The sequence below is a fragment of the Marmota monax genome, unplaced genomic scaffold (genome assembly GCF_021218885.2).
Source record: "Marmota monax isolate L192 unplaced genomic scaffold, Marmota_monax_Labrador192_F-V1.1 WCK01_AAM20220418_F8-fsc00161, whole genome shotgun sequence".
In the NCBI taxonomy this organism is placed as follows: domain Eukaryota; kingdom Metazoa; phylum Chordata; class Mammalia; order Rodentia; family Sciuridae; genus Marmota; species Marmota monax.
In genome coordinates this window covers 2,485,212-2,506,954 of record NW_026693511.1, presented here as the reverse complement: position 1 = coordinate 2,506,954, position 21,743 = coordinate 2,485,212, and positions in this window count along the sequence as shown.

The window sequence follows — 21,743 nt, the reverse complement described above, 5'->3', positions numbered from 1 at the left end:
AAGAGTTTTATAAATTGTTTGAATTAGAGTGTTTCCCTGTAACTCACTCAGTCCCACTGAATTTCAGAGACACTTTCTCAAGAGAAGTCATGGCATAACTGTCAGGGGATAGACCAAGCCTTCCCTCCCATAGGAAGCCAAGATGGGTGAGTGCCCCTGCTCCAGCTCACATCCAATACCTCCTGAGATGCTTTGAGCTCACTCCATCTTTGGACCCTTGTGACTGCTCAGAAGCTCTTGAAATAATGGTTTAAAACATATAGACTTTTAGGCTGTGTTCTTTGACACCCTTGTAGTGAGTTTCTGGGCTGGGGGTGTAGTTCAGTGGTAGTGTTCAGCTAGTATACCCAAGGCCCTGGGTGCAATCTCCAGCATCATGAAAAAAAAAAAAAAAAAGGAAAAGTAGTGAGTTGTTCTGTTTTTGCTTTATCTATTATTAATTTTCTTTGTTGCTGCTATTGTTGTTTTGCTTTTTTTTTTTAAGTAATTTCTGGCCAGATGCCGTGGCAAACACTTGTAATCCCAGCAGCTCAGGAGGAAGGCAGGAGGATCTTGGGTTCAAAGCCAGCCTCAGCAAAAGCGAGTTGCTAAGCAACTCACTGAGACCCTGTTTCTAAATAAAATACAAAATAGGGTGGGGGATACGGCTCAGTGGTTCAAGTACCCCTGAGTTCAATACTCTGTAGCCCCCCAAAAAGTAATTTCTGCACATAATAAATTTTAAACATTACTATATTACATTACATAGCAGATCAAAATAGGCTTTGACGGATGTTTTGATTTGTCTTATCTGTGGATATGGTCCCTTACTCATTTCTACTTTTCTTTCTTACCTCACTGCCACTCACTTTTCCTCCTCCATGACAGGAATGGCTTTCTCTTTGTCAGTAGGTAACAGTTGTTCTTCTTTTTGGCTCTGACGCCTGCCTGAGCTGGTCAGACTCCAATCCTGTGTGGTCTAAACTCTGCTAATGGAAGGTGGTACCCCTAGTCGTGTGTGGTACTGGCTTATTCCCCCATTTCTGGGCCCAAGGACAGAAGTTTTCCCTGGATCAGGAAAGCGGTTGGAGAAAATGTTGCCATGGGACATACTGAAGAACATCCTACCTCCATGTGGGGTCTGCCTTATTGTTTCATTTTATTAACCCTTAGTGCAGAGAATTCCAAGAATACATAAAAATAGAGAGAATTGCATAATGAACTCCTGCATACCCAACATCCAGGCTCCCAAATCCCATCCTGCCTTCTCTGCACCCTAATTACTTCCTTTTATTATTTTGAAGCACATTGAAATTATGTGACTTCATTCCTAAATATTTCAGTGCACATTTCAAAAAGAGATATTTTTAAAAACATAACCACAACACTAGTGTCAGTTCTGAAAATTAACTGAAATTCTTTTTCATCACCAAATATCCAATCAATGTTCAAATTTCCAATTGTGTCCCCCCAAAGTCTTCTTCTTACAGTTGATTTGAACTAGATCCAGGTAACCCACTCTTTTCATCTATAGCTGCTGCTCCCTCCCATCTTTTTCCACTATAATAGTTTTGTCTTATGGAGCCCTGCCCCATCTGCATTTGTCCGATTGCAGCCCCATGGTGGTATTGGTGGTATTCAACATGTCTCCCATCTACTTTCTTCCTCCCCCTACCCCCTAAATTGCCTCTTGGATCTATAGGTCACAGGACTTTGAACTCTATCACAGTGTGTTTGTTCTTTTTTTTTTTCCTCAGTAGAAATCTTTTTATACATCATTAAAATATAAAAATTGGCCTTGTAATCTGGGACTTTGTTTCTGTAACTGCAACTCTTAGATCTTATTTATTATCCTGCTGATCTGTTCCTTCTTCAGAGACATAGGTACCATCCAAAGATTGTCAGATAACCTTGTTTTTCACTTTCACGGTTTGCTAAATCGAAACAGCTGAATTTGAAACAAGTTCAATATTGTTTTCTTCAAGGATTAACTTACTTCTGCACCTGAAATAGTGAACAGGCAGCACCTGGAATATTGTTTACCCAAGAAAGTTGATTTCAACAAGAGACTCATTCTGAAAAACAAGGTCAGTGGGAATGTAGGCACACTCAGACCTCATCTTATGGGAATCACAGTGTTATACCAAACACATATACACTTACACACCACACTCACTGCCCATGTAAACACACTATACACACCATATGTATTACTCATACATACACACCAAGCACATTGACCCACACATCATACAAACACATGCATATACATATACATATCACACACATAAATATTCATGCATACACACCATACATATCACATATAACACACACATAATGCGCACACACATGTGATACTACACATGCATGCACACAGCATACACACTACTACCACATACACACAACATGCATGTCATCTATAAACACATACAAATAACATACCACATACATACACATCATATACACCACACATACCAAGCACCATATATGTACACATACACACTACAACCAACACACATATGCATCACATGCTGCACATATACACAGATGCATACTGTACATACTAAACACATGTACACCACACTAACCACACACATGCATACCACACACAGCACATACACATAGTATACATGCATATACACATAGCACACAAACAATACATATGTATGCATACACACATCATACATACCACACAAATATACAACATACACACCACACAAACTCATCACACACATGCACACATTCACATATACACATACCACACGTACATACACCACACACTAATAATGCACCACATGCCACACATATGTATGCCACTCAACACACACCACACACATACACTACACATCATACATGTATATGCATGCACACATCATACACACCACATATACATGCATATACACCATATATGTACACATTCATACATCCATACACCACATACATCACATATACACACATGCATTCATACCATACATACCATGCACATGCACACTACACATCACACACCACTCTCATACACACCACACACATGTACACACACCACACACAGGCACACACTCCACACCATATACATGCACACCTAACCATGCACTGTACATACACACATATACATACACAACATACACCTACATTGCACACTCACACACATGGCCTCACACAGCCCTGGATCACAAGCTGCCCCACCAGGGTCTACTTGTCTGAGAGCTGGTGGCATCAGCTCAGCCATACCTTCACCCTGGCAGTTGCTGAGTTCTGGATGGCCCTCGGTCCTCATCTTTGGGATGCTCCTCTGGTGAGAACTGCAATGGATAGGGTATTGGGATTGAGGGCTGTGCCACATACTGGTGATTCACCTCAGCCAACATTCAGGACAATCCAAAAACACAATTGTTCTGTTTTTTTCCCATTTTGTGAATCAGGGTCTCGAAGGTCTCAGGGGCTCAGCATAAGCTGGGACTCACTCTGGAGAAAACTCCAGGACCATATTTCTGAAATGCACCTGATTGCCCAGCAGAGATGCATTTCTGGTCAGTAAAAATCGAGATTATTCTGTTTAAGCATAACTCAACCTGACTGCATCAGAATAAGTTTGAATGGAAGAAAATTCCCTAATGAACTCATCACACAATAAACCATTAAGGTGGATACCTTCAACTACCCCCTCCCCAGACTAAGGGCAGGAGGGGACAGGGCACCTTTTATCTCATCAAGAATCCAGGAAACCTGTGCTTAGGGGCCCAGCTCAGTGTTCCCAGCTCTGATGCTGGGTGAATTGCCCAGATTTTCCCTGGGGGATTGGGGCTAGTGTCCCAAATCCTCTGATCCCCAATTACCGGGCCTGTCCAGTCTCTCATACCTCCAGTGGACTCACCACCACCTGGAGTCCATGCTCTACTCAGGAGATATCAAGAGACAGGCAGTGGGCAGGCAGGATTTATCACTACTCTACATATCCTCCAGCCGCAGAAGAACACAGACCCGTGTTTTGGTGAGCTGGCAGGGGCAGCAGGGAAGGTCAGGAAAATACCCCTAGCACAGTATCCCCAGAAAAGGGGAAAAGCTGGTGGAGTCTGCAGTTTATTAGGGGTCTTCCCTTTCCCATTCCCATCTCCTACCTTCACCCACCCTGCAAGAGGGAGCAAGGACCACTGAGATCTGATGCCACTGTCTCTCACAAGCACTGTACATATACATCACACCACAGCCCACACAGAAGCCACAGACATCACATATACACACATGCATTCATACCATACACACCATGCACATGCCACACACAATACCACACATGCACAAACATGCATAACAAACACATACACTGCACATACACACAAACAATACTCCATACCACACACACATACATGCACACCACACCACACTCACATAAACACACCACACACATACACATACCACAAGCACACACACATACTTCACATCTATGTTCAGAGACTGTCACTGGCACAGGCAGGAGATATGTCTCAGCTGGGGGCCAGGGACAGGTTCAGGCAAGGAAGGAGGCTACAGTTTCTCAGGTCCCAGGGTGAGGGTCTGGAGGGACCAGCAGGTAGACTGCTGGGGGGACTTAGAAGGATGCTGGAATCATTAAAGCCACTTTGGAGCCTATGAGTTACTCAGAGCAGGAAGGCCTTTGTGCCTCCTCAGGTTCAGATATTAAAAGTTGCCTACAGCAGGCCCTAAGCAGCCCATTCAGATGGAGGTGGGAAGTGAGCTAAGGAGGCTGCCACATGAAGCTGGCTTTCTGGGGCTCCGGGAATACCCAGGGAGGGCCTATGAGCCCATCCTTGAGGGTGCTGAGTTTCCATCCTGGCTGATTAGAATCCCCCCCTGAGGACTGCTCTTTTCCCAAATTACAAAGGAGGCCAGATTCAGACAAAGGAGCCCTATCACATGGTGGCCTTGACAAATCCAGCCCCCTCCTGTGCTCTGCTTTTCAGCTCAGACTTCCTCCCTGATTATGTGAGAGAGAGGGAAGAGCTGAGCTCAGGGGAAATCCCTGGTCTCATGAATTAAATGAGTACCTTAGAGGAGGACTGGGCCCAGGGTACTCCAACAGTGGCAGCCTGCAATGGCCATTGGATACTCTACATTGTGAGGCTGGGCCTAAGGGACAGTGAGCAAGAGAGGGTCAGCTGCTCCATGCAGGGTGCCAGCCTCCTTCCAAGCTTCCCTGAGTCAACCATGGAGGAGCTGGAAAAGACCCTGGGATGTCCTGACATTGAATGCTCCAGAACAAGCTGAGTACAGCCCAGGATAATCAAACAGGCCATCAGTCATGGAGCCCTGAGAGCCCCCTCCTCCAGCTTCCTCCTGTGGGTAGCATATGGTCTTGGGAGCTACACCCCAGCACTCAGGCCTGCACCTCTGACATCAAACCTTGGATCTGTGCCAACTCAGGGTCATTTGGGGAGGACAGACCCTTGATACACTAGGTGGGGGACAATAATGATTATTCTGGGAATATAGGGAGTGCAGCTGGAGCGCAGAAGGAGGCATGGTGGGAAGGGCTGTGCCCTGCTATGTATGGGACTAGACTTAGGCTTCTCCTAGATCCCCTGGACCCAGTGCTACAGCCATGCAATCTACTTCTCCATCCCAGTAACCCCAGGAGGGGATTGGATTTACCAGGACCAGTATGTAAAAAGGCTCGCCATCCCTTAGGTACATCTGAAGTCCAGAGAAGAGTCCGGCAAATCTTGGGCTAGAGACTCATGCTTGGGATGGGATGGGTCTCTACATCATTCCAGAGGTAGAAACTAAGGTTCAAGGTCTTGGTGAGGACAGTGAACAGGATTTGCACCAAGATGTTCCTGTAGAACAGGAAAGAAGGATGCCTCATGACTCCTATATCCCTATCTGTCATTCACAGAGCCACTTTCAGCCACCTAACAGCACTTGCAGTGTTCAGCATGAACAGGAGAAAGACCCTGACCCAGGGGGTAAGTCACCTCAGGGAACTCAGGTGTTCATTGATGCATGTGTGCTGGCAGAAGTAGCAACTTGTATCATTTCAAAGCTGTCCACAGCACAAAGATCTCCACCTTCATAAAGAATCATCCAGAGCAGCACCATGAACACAACACCTCCCATGAGCATAATGAGGCCATTTTTACCAGGCTGTCCATATGGTTGAAGTCAAGAATTGGATCTACAGTATTGATTAATATTCACTTTGGGGATACATCGTGGGCTGATGAGAAATTCCCAGTGGTTTGATGGTCAGGTCTCTGTTCCCTCATACATCAAGGGAAGGAAGATGGACTCCCCCACTCAACACTTGCCCACAGCCTCCATGTGGAGAGCCGCCGATAAAGGGTGATTGATAGAACTTGTGACTGTTACTGTGACCACTATTTCCTAAATCGGCAGTAAAGCAGGGTGAGAATTCAAGGCGGGAAATGGATCCAGGGTTAATGCAATTCTCCCAGTCTCCAACTCCACTGGGAGAAGGGGGTTTTCTGTAATTCAGTTGTAAGCTCTTCTGGCAGATAAGATTGATGTAGTAGGGATGCGCCCATGAGAAACAGCCAAGCCAGGGGAGCTCTGAAGGTGGGACACAGGTGACTGCCTGTTCCCCCAAGGAGAGAAGTCTACCCTTCTGTCTGTGGGGTGGCCCAGGGCAGGCCAGGGCAAATGACTGGGGGTGAGGCTGGGAGTCAGGATACCCAAGTCAAACCTTACTCCATCTTAGTGCTTTGGGATTTTGGATATGGTATTCATTCTCTTTGAGCCTTAATTCCCTCATCTGTGAAATGGGGGTAAAAATAGGCAAAAGACAAAATACTCTTCACTGAGAAAAGTATGTGGTGAGGAGTTTGATGGTTTGGAACTATCCCCCAAAGGCCCTGTGTTAAAGGTGCCATTGAGAGGTGGTGGAACCTTTAGAAGGTGAGGCCTAGTGGAAGTTAGGCTATTGAGGCCCCTGAAGCAGCTATTAGGAATCCCAGTCTCTTCCTCACTGTCTTTACTTCCTAGCTGCTCATAGGTGACAGTCTTCTCTGCCACACACTTCTATGCCACACACGATCTTCTGTGCCACCACAGACCCAAAGTGACAAAGTCAAGGGGCCATGGACTGAAACCTCTGAAACTACAAACTGAAATAAATTTTTCCTCCTTTAAAGTTGTTTATCTCAGGTATTTTACTCACAATGACAGCTGACTAACAGAGCTTGGGACAGGGTGACATTTAAGGAAATTCTAGTTATTAGTATGCCTTAGGAGAGACCAGGAGGTATTGGGCTCTGCTTCTCCAAAGATCCCAACAGACCAAGCTACTGTACCTGAGTGAGGCCTCTAGGATCAGATCCTTTGAAGGGAAGTTCTGCTTCCTACAGATCCCCAGCACCTGCATGGACTCTGAGGTCAGAAAAAGGGGTGATGTGAATTGGAGACCACAGAGAGACACTTCAGCTATGCATACAAAGAGGGTGGTCCCATCCTTTACACTCACATAATTCTTTATCTTGCCAGGTAGAGCATTCCTAGCTTGGAGCCTCTTTTTCACATTTGGGGGCCAGGAGTGGAAAATGAAGGGTCCATTCCCCTCTATCCATGCCTGGCATAGCTTGTGGTAGGTGCTCAACAACATGCTGGGTGAATAAAGAGGTGGGCAAGTGCTCATTTGCATTAAGTTTCTAACACACAGCTTCAAATTGAATCTTGCACATTACACAGAACCCCGTGGTTGACCAAGCACTAGCTCTATTTGTTTGCCCTGTATTTTTGTGAGGAATGCAGGGCACAGTCTGGTGGGATTAATGTTGCTATTTTATAGAGAACAGATTGAACTGCTGAGTCTTAAAGATCATCCGGGAACCCTGAGCATTGGTGGGTGGGGCAGTAACAATAAAGGTAACTGGCCTAGAGTCAGAGATCAAGTCCAATGTTGGAGAGGAAATGAGGAGGCATTTAGGTGCCTGAGTTCTGAGAATAGAGCTCCTTTCTTCCTTACCTATTTCTTTAGAATTAAAAATCTTGAAATGGTCTTGGGCTTTATTTATGCTCTTGTTTCTTTTAAGATTCTTATAAATTAATTTCTGCTCATTGGTTCTTCTTTATATGCTCTTTTCAGTATTTTAGTTTAAATACTTCAATATCTTTCTTGTTCAACTAATGTATGTATTGAAACACCATACATTTTCCTCTTAATCCTACTTTAGCTACATTCCACAAATTTTGCTATATATTAGTTTCCTTTCCTGCAATGCTGAATGATTTAAAATTCATCTTGTTTTCACCATTTAGGAGAATATTTGTAAACTTCCAAATGTTCTTTTATGTAAATATTTCTTAATTGTTGATTTCCAATTTATTACATTGTGGTCAGAGAATGTGAACTGTATGATAGCTTTCTCTGAAACTTCATGAGACTTTCCTTTTGCTTCTTTTTTCTTTTCTTTTTTTTCTTCTTCCTGGAGCTAACCATTTCTGACATTTTAAAGCTTCACAGAAGTAGCAAATTTATCAGTTTCTTCTTGCTCTAATATTTGTTATCAGATACACACCAGTTCATAGTCAGTGAGTCTTATTGGCAGACATAACTGTAGTACCTCTCTTTATCCTCACAGATGCTTTTTCTGCCCTATTATCTGTTGTGTGTGTGTGTGCTATTAGTATTTCCATGTCAGGTTTATTATTATTATTATTATTATTATTATTATACCTTTATAATACCTTTATTATAAAGGTACCTTTAAAATACCTTTATTATAAAGGTACCTTTAAAATAAATACCTTTATATATTTATTTATTTTTATGTGGTGCTAAGGATCAAACCCAGGGCCTCACATGTGCTAGGCGAGCACTCTACCACTGAGCCACAACCCAGCCCCCCAGCACAGTTTTTAAAATGTTTTGGTCTAAGATTTTCTAGGTATATCCTTTATTCTTTTACCTTTCTTGTTATGGTTTAGATATGTGGTGTCCCCCAAAAGCTGGTGTGTGAGACAATGCTGGAGAGTTTAGAGGTGAAATGATTGGGTTAGGAGATCCTTAACTAATCAGCACATTGATCTCCTGATAGGGATTAAATGGGTGGTAAGTGTAGGCTGGTAGGGTATGGCTGGAGGAGGTGGGTCACTGGGGTGTGCCTTTAGGATATGTATTTTGCTGGTGATCTGCAGAGTTTCTCTGCTTCCTGAGGCCAGGTGCTAGCTGATTTCCTCCACCACACCCTTCCACCATAATGTTCTGCTTCACCTAGGGCCCAGAGCAATGGAACCAACTGTCCATGGACTAAGACCTCTGAAACCAGGAGCCCCCAAATAAACTTTTCCTCCTCTAAAATTGTTCTTATCAGATCTCTTGGTCACAACAGCTAAAAAGCGGACTAAAACATTTCTCTATGATCTGGTGTTAGGTAAATCTGTGATGTTCATTTCATTCATGAGGAATTGAGTTCTGATCTGTTAACGGGAATCCTAATTGGCCCCCAACACTCAGGAGCAAAGAACCTAGAAGTATCTGTGCTCATGTTCATGTGACATGCACATTCATGCACACACACACATCTTGCACATATTCTTATACTCACATATACACTCACATAGGTACACACAACACACCCATTTACCTATACATGCACTTATGGACATACACTGTCTCTCATACGCACATACTTGAAGAAGTTTTACTTAATAGGAAGTTTCATTTTTAAAATAGCCACAGTTTCTAGCTGGGTATTATATAAACTAGATGAGATGAAGGAGATGACTGTAATTAGCACAACTTATTATATACAGAGGACCCTTGGAAAATGGGCTGGGTTCTAGTCCCCCTGTGTGACCCTGGCTGGGTGAGACCCTTCTCTTGGGGGCCTTTGTTTTTCCTCACTAAATGGGGCCCATCTGAGGGCATTTCCTGCTGAGCAGCTTCTAGCTGCCCTGAGGGAAAGTGCTCCCTGGGGCTTTTGTCAGAAGGATGTTAACTGTCTGGGAGGAGGGGAGCAACTTTCCCTGCTCTCCTCACCTCACAGGAAAGAGGCCTGGCTTTTGAGGCACTTGGGGTCTATGGCTTATCAGTCAGTCCTACATCCAAGATGCCCTGTTCTGCCTCCAGGTGTCAAACCAGGCAGTTAAACAGAAACTGAACAGCTAGCAATGTGACATCATAGTTCCTGGAAACTGAATTGTAGTCATAACTCTAGAAGCTCATTATGTCCTACAAGAGTTAAAAAAAAATTTTTTTTTTAAAATGCATGTCCTTTCCGTGTTGTGTGCTTCATTTGATTACCTTCATAGGACAGCCTTGTGGGTCTGACCCACCTGCTTGTTAGCAACCCCTCCTCTGCCTCACTGTGGTCCCACCAGTAATTAAGCCTGTTAAGAGATGGGGGAGCTTCAATATCAGTAATTCAATCTCTCCTGTTTACTGATCTCTGCCATTAGCTGAGTTGAAAGCAAAATGTTTTAATTAAAAAGATTGGCAATAAGTTGGTGTAATGCCATAATTTGCACAGGGCCCCTTCTAGAAAATGACTTTGCCCTGTCTTGGTTGCTATGACAACTAATGGACGTGATTGTTCCAGTGTGAGAAACAGCTTGTGGAGGGGACAGAGAGTGGGAAGAGGGGCCTCTGTAGGAGACAGAACCATGAGGTAGAAAGGCCAGTCTTCTCAGCGAACTCCAGAGGGTCTTTTCATGCAAAAACAAACAAGCAAGGAAAAAAAAATGCATCTTTGCCAGCATCTCTAGGCCTTGACTGAGACTGCTACTGGTCTATCATATCTGGGCTCGATGGTCCAACTGGGGAAGAAGGTAAAACCCAGCAGCCAATTACCCTGGAGCATGCTAGGGGAGCCTCCTGCCTCACAGCAGGGTAGATGGGCAAAGGGGCAATGTGAGTTTCAGGTAAATCAGGCAAAGGCCCCCACACCTTCCATTCAGGTGAACGCATGGCTCACAGGTGAAGGTATACCAGTTCTGTTTTCTGTCTCAGTGTGCTCAGAGTGTCCCTGAAGATACCCAGAGGGCTGGGGCATGGCCTGTACAGGGGCAGATATGGGGAATCACACAAACTGAAATTCTCCTGCAAGTAATCCCAAGGCTGGGCAAAGGTCATGCCTGCTGGGGGTGGGGGGAACAGGGAGACTAAGGGTCAATATTTACTCATTGTTCTAACATTGGGCTGGTTCACCTAGAAGAGGTAAAAAGCACTTTATGGTAGCAGAGGAGGAGCAGCCTCAGGGAAACAGAGTAGGAAGTTCTGAGACTTAATTTCCTCATCTGTGAAATGGGAATGAAAGCATCCTTCTCTCTGAGTTGGTCCAAGGATTGATGGAGAACCTTGGTTAGTCCAACATGTTCTACAGCACTGCTGGAGGTGGGCATTGAGGAGCGGTGACAAGGCAGGGCCCTTTGCAGGTCAGCTCCTGTTTGCTAGTCAGTTCTGCATGCTGCTTGCCACAGGGGAAGTGCATTGTTCCAAAAAAGCAGGATGCAAACTTCCAGAAGGCACAGCTATCAGACCAGGAGAGGAGACAGATCTGTCCAACTTGGAGTAGGGCAGGATTGTAGGGTAGAAACAACAACAAAAAGCATCTCAAATGAAAGAAAACAAACGGTGCAGCTACACATCTTAACACAACAGTGTTTCTGGACTGTACCCCAAGGTCCTCGTGGCTGTCAGTGCTGAGAGGTCTTCTGAGTCACAGCTCAGAGTGTGTCATGAAGAATAACGTCTCACCACATCTTTCCCCACCCCACCCCACCAAGACAAGGTGCTCTACTTGATGGGTCCAGGCCAGGCCACCAGCAGATGGTAATGCCTTGACCCTAAGCAGGACTCCCTTCCATGCTGAGGGAGGTGTACTCGGGCGTGGGGATCAACAATGATGGGGGACACATGAGAGCAATGGTACTAGGTGACATTTATTCCCTGGTGTGCTTGGAAAGCCCCCAGGGCAGTAGACAGGGTATCCTCTGCCCTGACCAGGTCTACCTTATTCTCTGACTGACCTCCAGAGAAGTGCTGGGATTCATCTGGTGTTGCTCAAGAATGTCCCTCCTCTCCCTTCCTGAGATCACCAGGCAGTATGGGGGCAGGGTGTGTTGGTGTTGGAGAGGGCACAGTTCTCTGGACCTAGGGAGTCCAGGGTTCTCTTTGTGGAGCCTGAGGGCCTGTCTGACCGAGCTGAGCCCGCTCCTTATCAGCAGCCACAAGGGCAATCGATCACGCTCCACTGCACTGGTGTGGAAGGACAATAAAACATATATTGACCGAGATCCTAATCTGACATGCTTGTGCCTCTGAGCCCCATGGAGTAGAGCGCACTGAATTATGGGACCAGACACCAGTGGAGGCAAGCCCACTTCTGAACAGGCTCAAGATAAGAAAATGTCCTGGCTGATTCAATTTAATGTAACTAGTATTCTGAGAGACTACTATTTGTTGAGTAGCAAAAGAAAGGAGGTACAGTCTCGCGTTTTCTGGTTTGATAGCATTCACAGGTCCCCACCATGGTGGGGTCAAATTGGCAGGGGGGAGCAGAATCTTCTGAAATGCTCATTGGGTCCCACGTGCTGCAGTCAGGCCAAACCCACTCTTCTCACTTTCCTGAACACCCTCTGCCAGTCCCTGCTCACCCTCCAATTTTGTCTCCTCTCCCACCTCACAAATGTCAAACACTCCCTGCTCACCACCCTTGTTGACCTCACCACTCAGCTCATTCCAGGTCAGGGCCTTTGAAAGCTCTTGCCCTCTGTTTGGAGCTGTTTATCCTTTATCCTGCTTCCCTGAAAACTGCCTATATTCCTCTCAAATATTTCCTTAGTGGCCTTTCCTCCCCTCCTATGAAGAGGGTCCCTCTCTATGAGGCTCTTAACACTGAGCAGACTCATGTATTTTTTCTATGTACTCATGACCAGCCTCCCTTTCCTCCTCAACAGTCCAGATGTTTGATTCATTCATTCACTATTATGTCCACCATACCCAAAATAGTCTTGAAGGTGCTCAGTGCCCCAGATGTGCCTACTAAAGGCCCTCTCTGCCTCAGTTTCCTCATCTGTGGAATGGGACAATCATAGTACCCACTACAGGTTTGTTGTAAGGATTGAGGGAAAGAATGCACACAAGTCTTTAGGAGAGTATTTGACGTGGTTAGTATTAAGATTATTCATGTTGAGCTGCTTACTCTGGGGTGATGCACTCAGGGAGGGCAGATGCCACAGGGCCACAGGGCCACATAGACTCATCCCCATTCAGAGAGAATGTGCTTTATTATTCCTCTTCCTCAGATTTCTCCAGAGCCTGCCTAGAGCTTGCCCATCTTTTGTCCTCACTCAGCAGCATCCTTGTTCAGATTGGCTTACCAACCTCTCTTAAATGGGGCTCTAGTCTCCATGTAATAGGGACTAGGATGGAGGGCAACAGGGGTAGCACAGTTGAGGGCCTTGAAGGTCCCCACTTACACTCATACCACACAAACCCCAGTTCCAGACCCATCTCCTATGAGCCAGGTCCTGATTTGATTTGGCTCTGGCCCTCCCCCGGCACCTCTCGTCCATATCCCAGGGCCTGTCTCTTTAGAGGATAATTGTGGGAAGTAATTCTATTTGAGGAACAACTGCTCCAGCAATATGATGGTGCACTTGAAGCTAATGGATACAGCATCCATGCATACTAAGGACACATTTTGGCCAAGCACAGGGTGTTCTTCAAGAAAGGTCTCATTACCCATCAAGGCCCTTTACTCACAGAGCTATTAATGGGCAGGCTGAGGATATGAATGTCCAAGGACAGAGACTCAGAGATGCTCTGTACACATGGTTCCTTTCAGGGAATGGGGCACACTGGGGCAGAGTCAGCTAGCCAGGATCAAGGACTCTGGGCAGACACTCTGTGCACCAACCTGGTCTAACATCAGTCGGTTCTAGAGAGATTCTCCTTGTTAGCCCCATTTTACAGATGAGGACATTGAGAATGGAAAAGACAAGGGAACATGTCAAAGTACACAGCTGGTGAGTAGGAAATCCTCCAGAAAATTGCTCGCATTGCTTCCCCCATGTCTACTCTCTTTGCTAACTTTGTTTACCCCTTTCTGACTGGGTCATGGTGCTCCTTCCCCATTGCTATGCTATTGCTGCATTCTCTCTCCCTTTTGATCCACCTCACACCTACTAGCAGCTTAGTTTTCTTTTCTTTTTTTTTAAAGAGAGAGAGAGAGAAAATTTTTTTAAATATTTATTTTTTAGTTTTCGGTGGACACAACATCTTTATTTTATTTTTATGTGGTGCTGAGGATCAAACCCAGTGCCCCATGCCTGCCAGGCGAGCGCGTTACCGCTTGAGCCACATCCCCAGCCCAGCAGCTTAGTTTTCTAATGCAAAAAATGATATCACACCTTCGCCAATAAAATTCCTCACTGTGTATCCAAGGCTTTTGAGAGTCAGTGGACTGCTAGGATATTGAGGATTCTGTGCCCCCCTACCCCCCAAACACACCCAGGACTAGCCCTGTCTGCCTTGGACCCATCTCTGGGCCATTCACTCCTGGCACACAGCCCTGGGCCCCGCTATACTGTACCTATTTAGGCCTGGAAATTTCATGCTGCTCAACTTTGGTACATGCTGCTCACTAGTTGGAAGGCCTTCCCCAAATCTTGCCCAGGTAACAGCTCACTCACGCTTTGGGAAGGATTCCTCCAGGGCATCTCTTCCCCTTCATGCCCACACCCTGAACCTGTGTCCATCATAGCACATGCCAAATTTCACAGAACTTTCTGCTCCTTTGTCTGTTCCTTGTCCAGGATGGAAACTTTTTCAGAGCAGAAGAGAATGAAGTGCAAGGGATCAGTGTGGCCCCCAGTGACCCACAGGTCCACTCCTGCCTGTATGCCCTCCTCAGGATTCTCCTTTAGTCATTCAATAGATACTGAGATCCTACTACATATCAGCTCCTATCCTGGGCTATCTTAGTCTGTTTGGGCTGCCATAGCAAGACACTCCAGATGGGGTGGCTTAAACAGCAAACATTTCTCAAAGATCAAAGTGACAGTGTGATTAGTTTCTGGCAAGGGCTCGCTTTCTGGTTTGTAGACAGTTATCTTCCCATGGTATCCTCACATGGTAGAGAAAGAGATCATTTCTCTCATGTCTCTTCTTACAAGGGCATTGATCCCATTCATAAGGGCTCCATACTCATGACTTAATCATTTCCTAAAGGCCCCACCTCCTAATGCCACCACACTGGGGATCTGGGGTGCAACATGTGAATCTAAGGTAGCCACTGTGGGGTTTGACTGAGGTTTCAGAGGATCACTGTGGCTCCTGGAGAGAGGAGACAGATTCTCTAGACCAGGTGGTCAAAAGAGAACAGTATAGGCTTTTGTAGGGGGTTTGGGCAGGGAATGAGGAGAGGTCAGATTCTGGGAATATTTGGAAGATACAGGCCATGGGATTTGCTGGTACATGGGATATGGGGAATGGGAAGTCAGTGCCCAGGGGGAGGCCAGGACTTTTGGCCTAAGACAGAGCTGCTCAGCTGGGATGGGATGAGGCATCTTGGGCATGGAGATCAAAATAAGTGCTTTTTATACCTGCTAGACATCAATGGAAATGTCTGTGACTGGACATTGGATTTAAGAGCCTTTTGTGACATTCCTGCTCTGGGCCTTTGTCTCTTGTCCATGACCTCCTCACAGGGCCACACAGGTCAGTCCTAGGAACATAGACATCACACACAAGGCTTGGCCCTTGGAGGCATCTTGACCTCAAGGCTGTCCCTTGGCCTTGGTGGACATGCCCCAAGAGCTGGCCATTCCCTTCCCCTAGCCAGAAAAAAAGTGAAAGACTTGTCAGTGCTTTTGGTGATATTTTGACCAGAACAGGGGGTATCCTGGAAGCCAGGGCCCTCTGATAAACACCTCCCATTTCCCATACCCGATCCAAGGCATTCAAGCCCTCTACTCCCAGAGGAGCTGCTGCATGCTTTCCCCAGAATCTGTCCCACAAGAGTGAACTCCCTGCCTGTCACTTTTCTTGAAGGATGACTTTTCTTCTCTCCACAAGCTTGTAAATTAATTCATGCCATCTATTTTCCCAACTCGGATCAAAGGTTGTCAAATTCCTTTACCCACTTAATGATCTGTAATATACTCTTCCATTTCCTGACCAGGCTATTAGATGAAATAGAATTCATAATGGCCTCCCCACAGCATACTTGCACCTGTGTACATGTGCGGGGTCAGGAGGAGAGCCCAGGAGCTGCTCGACCAGGAGGCTTTTGTCCAGGAGATTCTGCAAACTGGGCCTTACACAGCATAGTGCTCTTAGTGCTAGATTCTATGATCCATGGAAAGCTGAAAATATATGACATCTGTGTCACCACTGTCATTGCCATGTCCACATAGACACGATTAATCAATTACAGGTGCTCTTCAACACTGAATTCTGATGTGGTTTCCCTACACAGCACCAACCAATGATACAAATCCTGGCCTGGACAAGGAAACTCTTGACCATCCAGATGAGATAAGTTAATGTCTCTTGCCACTCTGCCTGTTTTCTCTTTATAAAATGTGTCCTGTAGCCCGTGAGCATGGGTCAAATTAAGTGACCAGGGTCCTGACGCTAGACCTCCTGCAGGCTGTCCAAGAAGGTACAACCTTCAACCCTATTATAGGGCAGGAATGAGTAGTCCCAAGCCTACAGTTTCCCACCTCCCAATGCATAGTACAGACCACCAGAGTTCCTGGGTATGAGAATATCTTCTAGAGAAAACCAGGGACAATAGCAGTCAGCAGCACCCAAGACCATCTTTAGATGCCCCTAAGCCTATCAGATCCAATGGCATACTCACACACCATGTCCCTAAATGTCCCTAAATTTTGTGACATTCAGGAGCAATCAATCAATACCAATAATAAAAGCTAAGAAAAGGCTCATAGTGACATTGCCTTGCCTTCTTCCCCATGAGTGTGACACCTTCTTAAGGTACAGATTCCCTGTCTCCCTGGCTGTTCCTGCCTTGAAGGCAGTGTTGGCACTGGTCCAGGCCATTGGGAGCTCTCCGCCACCTTACTTATCTCTGCCCCAGCTCAGAGTTCCTGCTAGACCTCCTCTCCCATGTCCTCTGAGCTAGGTCCATGGAGTGGACTGCAGAGAAGAGAGGAGGTGGCCAGACAGATCCCCAAGAGCAAGATCATAGTATACACTCAGTTCTGGGAAAGAACTTTAAGGAGAGGAGAGAATCAAGTTCAGAGGAAAGCTTGGGGACTGCAGGACACCTGAACTGGCTGCCACATGGGATGTCCATTGTCTCTTGTCACTGTCAAACAGTGGGGTGCTTCCTGGACCTTCAGTCATGCTCCCTGGAGTGGTGAGGCTCGCTTCCCTCACCCCTGCCTCGACCTAAGCCTTTTAAGCAAATCAGCAATGTAATTATTGATCTGTAAAAGAAAAGAAATTAATACGGCCGCCCACATCCTTTGAACATAAGAGTATTTAACAATGAACTCTGCTTAAACTTCATAAAAGCCTTTTCAGCAAATCAGCACACAAGTATCGATCTGGAAGTCCGCCTGTGAATCCCAGCTGTCTGCCTCTCCCACTGAAGGACCATTAGTTTTTCTTGCTGGACGCTCCCCTCTGCGTTTATGGCCTGGTGCTTGCCCCCCCGGGATACTTCCTGCTTCTCAGTGGAGGCTGAGCTGCCCAGTTTTGCTGAACCTCCCTTTTCCTGGAGTCCAGGGTATCGACTGGACTCAGGATTCATCAGCAGGTGCTCTCAGGCTGGGGTTCTCCAGTCCCTGCTGGGCCCTGCACACCTGGCTCAGGTCTTCCTGGGAGACCCCAGCAACCCTGCTTTCCATGGAGTAGGAGCTGAGGACATTTGACACACATCTCCTCTGCTTTCCTAATGACCCCAGGAGATGAGCATTCCCTACTTCACCTTGCAGAAGAGAAAACTATCAACCTTCCCACGTCTTAGAAGGTGAGGGCTGGGTGCTGGAATTCGACCTGATGGCTTGAGCAACGTCCTCCTCAGAAATGTGAGTTGCGGCCTGTATTGCCTGTAGCGAGCAAGATGGGCACTCTTCCCATGATGCTGTGGGCTCTAGGGCTGGACATGTTTCTAAACGGGCTTCATCGGGTCACTTAGGAGGCCAAGGTGTTTAGCAGGGCTTTGCCAGAGCTCCATTGGATTTGGTATGACTTTACCCTTGGCCCCTTCCTATTTACCCTTGACCCAGCCTGCCAGCCCACCGATGTCCCTGGGAATGCATCCTGCTGTGTCTAACTGGGGAGGAGCAGGGGTCATTTGTGGGGAGGGACCTATGTTCCAAAGCAAGTCTCTGAACTCTGCCAGCTGCTCGGGGTCTGCCTTGTTGGCCCTGCCTTGGAGGAGAGAGGCTTATGCCTTGTGGCTTCTTCATAGCCCCCTTCCCAGCTTGACCTCTAAAACTCCTTCCCCTCTGGCCACAGTGGCTGCCTCTGTGAAACAGGGCTAGTCTTTGGCTTTTAGACCCCTCTAGCCCTATCATAGCAGCAAAGCAGGGGTCTGGAAAGCCCAAGCCATAGATCCAAGTAACTGGCCAAGGGGCTGGAGCTGACCTGAATATCCTTGCACACTTCACTTTGGGGAGTCCCACTGAGCAGGTTACCTTTCTTGATCCTGCAGTGACCCACATTCGGAGTTTGCAGGGTCAAGGAGGAGTCACGGCTGCTGTGTTGGAGGCAATTCTAAGGCAAACAGAGGACCAGGTAAGTGCTGTGTTTCCTAGTGTCCTTCCCTACACTGCTTTTGCTCCTGGCTGCAGCTAGCCAGGTCAAATTCAAGGGATGATCTGTATCATCAAAAGACCAAGTCCACATGTATATCTAAAAAGAACAGCAATAATAAAAACAAAAAGACTGAAGCCATTACCTCCTCATGACCACCTGGTCTAGGCCCCATTTGTTGCTCAAGCTCACACAACCTCTATGGGGTATTGAGTCCTGCAGTCATAAACTTTGCTGAGAGAACAGTTAGGACTACTTGCATGTGGTGCTGCACCCTGCTGGAAGGAGCAGCAGCCTTGGGCCATGGCTGACCTGCATCCACAAGGACAATCCCAGGTGAACCAGGCAGAGGCAGCCTACATTCTAGGTCCCTAGAATTTCAGCCCTGGGAAGATTTCAGGTGTGCTTACACCTGGACTGCTGGGAGGTACACTCAGGCAACTCCTGATGTCTCAGATGCTCTCTGAACCCTGCAGCCCTGACCCCAGGGTCCCCAAGCCCTGCCAGGCTGCCTTTAGGAGGGTGTTCAGGCCTCAGACTAGGGACAAGACCTCATATTTCATGAGAAATAAACTGAGACGTGGCTGCTGAGGAACTCCCTGAGGGTCCTGCTGGCAGGGACAGCCCAGAAGTCAAGCCCCCTAACTTAGTAGCAGGAGGGAGGCACTGGAAGATGCCTCAACACAGCTTGTTAATTTCAGGCTGACTCCTAAAGACTACCCCTTGCAGGGCAGGGAGAAATTCAGAAAGGGTTCTGAAAAACAAATTATCCTCACCTTTGGGATTGGCCAAAGCATATAAGAGCACAGTAAGACCCCTTGAGATACCTTCCACAGCCAACCAGGGCCTGTGCCCTTCCCCTGCAGATGTCCCAAATCATATCCAGAGACCTGACCCTATAACCCTTCTCTCCCAATCCCTCACCAAATGCACCCTGGTCTGGGGATTTGGAATCAGTAACACTGGCTGTTGAGAAAGGTTGCCCTTCTTACTTACTCTGCTTCCTGTTGCCCCAAGATCAAAGGAAGTCTCCTTGGTGGCAGTTCCTGTCATCTCCACCTTAATGGATGCTTACTCATGCCATTAGCACAGGGGCTCAGAGGAGAGGCATAGGAGGGAGGGGGAGCCTCAGATCTGAGCCCCAGAGGACAGAGGAAGAAAGAGGTGTGGAAATGCTCAACCCCATCCCAGCACTACTGGAAGATTCAGGAATACTTAGACTGGGGCTGTTGGAAAGCCTGCCTCTTTCTGGGTCCCTTCTGGTATCTCAGAGTTTTCATGTATGGAAGGAATGTTGGGGGGTGGTCACTGGAGAGGAGAAGGTGCTTCCAGCCCCACATCCTTGACATGCTACCTTTCTTTGCTGTGATCCACTGACTTTCCACCAAGGGATGGTATTAATGTGCTGAGGCCACAGGAGAGGCTGTCTACATGGGCTCCAGGACTATGGAAGGCAGGGTATAATGCTTTTCTGAAGCCACGGTACCCAAGAGCCCAGCAAGGAGGTGGGTAGAGCACATCAGCCCCTGGGATCCAGTGTCTGGGCAGCACCATTCCCCATATGTTACTTCCCTTGAATTTTATAAATGGACCCTCAGCAGGATGCCAGCCCCACTGAGGTTCTAGCTAACACAACATCCAGAGTAGAACCTGATCTCTTCATAAAAGTCAGCCCAGCTTCAGAGAACCAACTGTACCCACACCCAGCTGCCTCCAGGCCTGTAAAACTGGAAAGCTGTCATTCCTGTTTGTAGGTGCTAGAAGCACATAAATGATGAGGATGTCATTTAACCAGGTCCCTAACCAGGATGTAGAACCCAGGCAGGATTCAGAAAGAAAAGTGGCCTCTGACTCTGAGCCCCCAGCCTGGACCCACCTCAAAAAGCCCCCTTCCTGTGCTCAGAAACCTTGCCAGTGTGTGAAAATCTGGGCATGACCCAACTCTGGCCCTGTTCTTGGCTCCTCCACATTGGCTCCCAGGCTAATCTCCTCCTTACAGGGAGGCTTGTGTCTATCAGCACCCAGCACTTCACTGCCTCTAGCCAGACCCCTTTGTAATTTACTTTAATGAAATATGAAGACACTTTCATTGACCATGATTCTATCTGAAGCCTGGAGAGTGATACCCAGGCTGTACCTTCCTCCATGGGCCAGGCCAAGGACTGACTTTCCATTTTTACCAACACTTAGGCCTCCAAGATGGTGCTGATAGAAGCCTGTGTGGATCTGAACTGACCTCATGTTGTGCTCCGGGGAGTGAGGGGTGCAGCAGAGGTTAGTCTCTGAGTCTCCTGATTCCAGAAAGTCTGGCAGTTAGAAACCCTCAAGGCCCTTATACTAGGAGCAGGCAGGTAGGCTCCACCTTGTACCTTGTACCTTGTACCTTGCACTGAGATTGGATGGTATCAATGTGCTGAGGCTACAGGAGAGGCTGTCTACATGGGATCCAGGCCTGTGGAGGGCAGGGTATAATGCTTTTCTGAAGCCAGCAAGGAGGTGGGTAGAACACATCAACCCCTGGGATCCAGTATCTGGGCAGCACCATTCCCCATATACCAGACCAAGTTGAGAGGGAGTGTTGTCCAGGGGCCTGTGCCAGATCATAGGACAGCAGCTACTTAAAGCTGAGGATAGGAGACCATGTGCACCAATCACCCTCTGGAGGAGGAGCGCATATTTTGGCTACATGTGGCTGGCACCAAAAGGACTCTACTGAGCTATAGACCTCCTTCTTGTGTCTCCACATTGTACAGTTGCCTGCTCTGCACCACAGGTTGAGCCCCCTCTGATTCAGAGGTCAGCATCACTTCCTCTAAACTAATAGCTCAGAGACATGGCCCGAGAGCTTGCCCCAAAACCATTAGTCAAAGGACCTGGCAGACACAAGTTCATAGGAAGATTCCTGTCTGCCTTCTGCCAGGCTTGAGCCCATCACCCTCACATTCAGTCATCTTAGACCTGGTGAGAGGTAGAACATCTGGAAGTGAAAGGTGGCATCCCTGACAGGGTCTACCCTGCAGTCCTA